General features: G+C 40.3%; 1 pseudogene; it reads right to left on the bottom strand.

The window, feature by feature from the left end:
* Positions 1-2,173: 2,173 nt before the first annotated feature.
* Positions 2,174-3,444, bottom strand: LOC138817145 (zinc finger CCCH domain-containing protein 15 pseudogene; annotated as a pseudogene).
* Between the last annotated feature and the right edge of the window lie 658 nt (positions 3,445-4,102).

Raw genomic sequence — 4,102 nt, forward strand, 5'->3', positions numbered from 1 at the left:
TTCAAACAGCACAGATAAGCAGAATGGAGAAATAAAAAGCTCCCATTATTACATCAAACAGAGAATAAACACAGTGAGTATGTTGGAATACATCTTTCCAGACTTTGTCTCTGCAGAGATATATCCATTTATTGTTGCGACAGGAGAGAACACACTGAATGTCCTGGTAATGACCCCACCCCCTCCTTTGGCACTGTGTTCAGAACATTTTTCCATGTCATTAAATATCTACATGAATTTTTTTCTATTTTGCAATGTGAAAGAAGTTGGATGAGTTTTGTGTGAATATAAAAGCAATTCACACTTAAAATTTCACATCCTTTGCTTCAGCCATCATGCCTCTGGGGAAATTGTGGAAATATGAGGGTCAATCAGAAGAATGCATACTTGATTTTATTTCCATTTGAAAACCAAGGACATTGCCAATGTTCCCTCTAAGAACTCCCCTAAGAGTTAATTAGGATCATAACTGGTTTGGGGAGCTCCACAACACTCAAGTTACAAAGTTCTCATCCATCTAAGGTCTTCAAGTCAAATGAGAATATGTCGGAATAGATCTTTCCAGACTTTTTCTCTGCAGAGATATATCCATTTAATGTTGCAATCAGAGATCACATTGGTCATCCTAGTCCTGAACTTGCCTTTCTCCTTAGGCTGGAAACCTCTACCCCATTTTCACCCACCCCATCCTAACTACCATAATTGAAAGTGATACTCAGTGTCAATTCTCCTGGGACACTGTCTCTCCGTGTATCAAACACACACTTTATCAGGCAAACCATCTTTAGAAGGAAAGGTGCACCTCACCTCTTCAGCTGAGAGAAAGAGCTCTGGGCTCTACTGCCCGCCTCACTACTACTTACCCCCCTCCCTCTGCAGACATTTAGAGCTCTGGAGCTGGCAGCATGCCAGCTATCAGTGGTGATGCCCAGCCTAGCCATGGTCCAATTTCTTCCACACGCTCAGCTGCCACTGTCTTGTGAGGGAGACTGCCTTTGTTCTCCACCACAAACCCAGCCCCAGGCATCCTTCACGCTGACCAGGTCCTCAAAGCACAGCACAGGCAACTTTCCTCTGTGACCCTCTTTGCTAAATTTCTGGCTTCAAATCAATAGGGAACTCTACAGGTAAGAAGGGAAACTGACCTCCTCCAAGAGTCAGGGTAGTCAATAGGGTGCTTTACTCCTGATAAGTTCTCCTCTCGTGCTCACCAACCAAAAAATATGCTGGGAAGTCATTTCATGCTTCTTGCTAAAGTAGTGAAAAGCAAAAGCCTAGCCAACTTTTAACTGGATCATTCTACTCCACTACTCCACAACAAAAATGAACCTTTCGTGGATCACCCTGTGGATATTTTTTTTTCTGGTCCTGGGGCCCTAGCCACTGTCTTTGGGATCCTTTTCTGTGATTAATTGGAAATAGGAGTCTCACAGACTTTCCTGCCCAAGCTGGCTTCAAACCAAGATCCTCAGATCTCAGCCTCCTGAGTAGCTAGGATTATAGGCGTGAGCCACTGGCACCTGGCTACTCCGTGGATCTTTTTTTTGGGGGGGGGGGTTTAATGTATGATGGTCTTTATTTACAATTTTATTGGCAAAAAATAAGAAGAAAAACTCAAGACAGTTTAACACACAACATTATAGCTGATCCTATCTGATCAAAGAAGTTCTATTTCAACTCTCCATCTAATTGTCCAAGATATACAATACTGAATCTGCACATGCAGTTTCCTTTATCAAGTACAGTGCTCACATTTTAGGCAGTCTTTAAGACACATAAATACAGAGGAAAGAAAGAAAATCATTCATTAAAAACTGCATCAAATGTAGGGTACTTTAAATATAAATTTATGTTGCTCCTAGAAATTACATATATGCAATGAAAATCAAAAGCTAGGCAAGCAATTGAACTTCCTAGGAACAGTTACAACAACCAATTATTTTCTGCAACGACCATTATATTTTTAATTTATCATGAATTACTCTGAACTTATTATGAGATATAGCCAAAGTCAGAAGAAAAGATGGAGGGAGAATATTCTTTTTTTGGAGGACAGAAAGCCCTCCAGAACCAGCATGGGAAATAAACATCCTGTTGTTTCTAGGTGAAAAAAATTAATGCAGTCAATTTCAACTCATGATGAGCTGACAACTTTTTATCAACTTGTTCGGTATCATTCTAAATCAAGTGTGTTTAATTCTTCTAATTCATCCAAATCTTCCCCAGTGAAAAGATTTTCATCAACAGGTGCAGCATCGATGGCTCCATTTTCCTGTCCCTCCCCTTCATTGTCCTTTTCCAAATCACTTCTTTCACCATTTTCTGCCCTACCTCCAGATGCTTCGCTTAATTTGTTTTCATCTTTATCCAAAGCAAATGTGTTGAATCTTTCAAGACTGGCTACAGTAATACCTGTCTCATCTACAGCTCTAGGGACGTACAGACTTAAATCTATGTCATTTACACTCATGAAATCATCAACCTCATCACCTCCTGTTCCCTGAATGTAACAATATCATCTGCTTCATCATCATCATTGACAAGTTCAGTATGAAATTCAAACACTTCACAACCACTGATCATCAGTGCCTTCCCTGATTTGAAGTCTGCTTTTCTTCTTTCCATATCTTGTTCAAGTTTATCAATCTTGTCTTTTCCTTTTCTTCCATGCAAGAAAAGATTCTAGAGTGATTTTGATAACATTTGGACCTAGGACAGAGCGCTCTCTTTCAATCAAGTCTTCCAATGAAATTTCATCTTCTTTCTCCTCTTTTTTTTTTTTTTTGTCCTTCTTCAATACAAATCCAGGAGGAAGTGCATGACGATACATGCAGTTATCACCTCCTCCAGGACATACCCAAACCCAGCCATATTTGTTGTTTTCAATAGCTTCAAGGAAATGCTTGCACACTATTTGAGTTTTTGGTTTTTCCTTTTCCGCCTCACCATGCTTCTTGTTCACTATTTCTTTCAGTTTTTTTCTCATCCCAATTTTCCATTGTGTCTTTCAAGTTCTTCATCCCTTGCATCAATATAAACACTTCATTTTTCACATTTTCTCTCCAAAGTCAAGTCATGAGAGAACTTACATTTATCTCCTTTAGTACACGGCCCTTGCTTGAAGAAGGCACACACCACAGACTTGGGATCCGCACCTTTACTTATTTTTTGAGCAGCAACAACAGGTTTGAACAGCTCATTTAGTTCTTGTAATTCTTTCTTCTTATCATCTTTCTTCAATTTCTTTTCAGCTTCACTCTGTGCTACCTGATGTGGATTTTGTTGACCAAATTTAACTTGGTGAGTGACAGCCTTGATACACTTCTGTTGTTTTGCTCCTTTCTTATTCTTTAGGCCAAAAATTTTGTCTTCAATAATCTTCTCCTTCTTTTTCTGTTCCGCCATTTTGCTGCCCCCGGCCTGAGCCTGTTTCTTGGGGGGCATTGAGAAGACCGATGGCACCGGCCAGACCTAGGCTAGGATGGATACAGAATCGGAGGGTGACATGAAACGCCTGGTCTGAGGGAGGAGATGGAGAAGATGATCTGGCCACCGCTGCCCCTCCGTGGATCTTTAAGTGAGCAATTACCAGCTGTTTTTAGAGAAGCAACCTGGTTCACTAAAGACACCATCAGGCTAGACTCAGAAAACTCAAGTTGTTATTTCCCTATGGGTGAACGTACACGTGAATTAGAGCTAAGTGATCAGAACTCTGGAAGGTGCTCTTCCCCTGCCTAAGACTGTCTTTCCTCTAGAGCCTCAATGCCCAGAGTCACCTAAATAAGCATCTGTTCCTCCCAGACTGTGCTGAAGAATTCACTGACAATGCTTGCTATGATAAGTGGTTTCTCTGTTTTCATTTTTAAATTGCCAAAAAAATAATAATAATCGAGCCAGGGCACTGGTGGTGCTAAGAAATGGCAGACCAGCTAGCCCAAATTCATAGTTATAAATCTGTATCATTCTTCCTCTAGTGTTTGAAAATATGGGATGGTTAATTGGAATTGTTGAAAGGGTTAAATATGAACAAGGCCATGTATTTGACGCACACTAAGTCCTCAGTACATGGAAATCAATATCACTCTGTATCTTCTGGATGAAT

This window comes from Dipodomys merriami, unplaced genomic scaffold (assembly GCF_024711535.1).
Source record: "Dipodomys merriami isolate MVZ:Mamm:240054 unplaced genomic scaffold, mDipMer1.0.p SCAF_7, whole genome shotgun sequence".
Classification (NCBI taxonomy): domain Eukaryota; kingdom Metazoa; phylum Chordata; class Mammalia; order Rodentia; family Heteromyidae; genus Dipodomys; species Dipodomys merriami.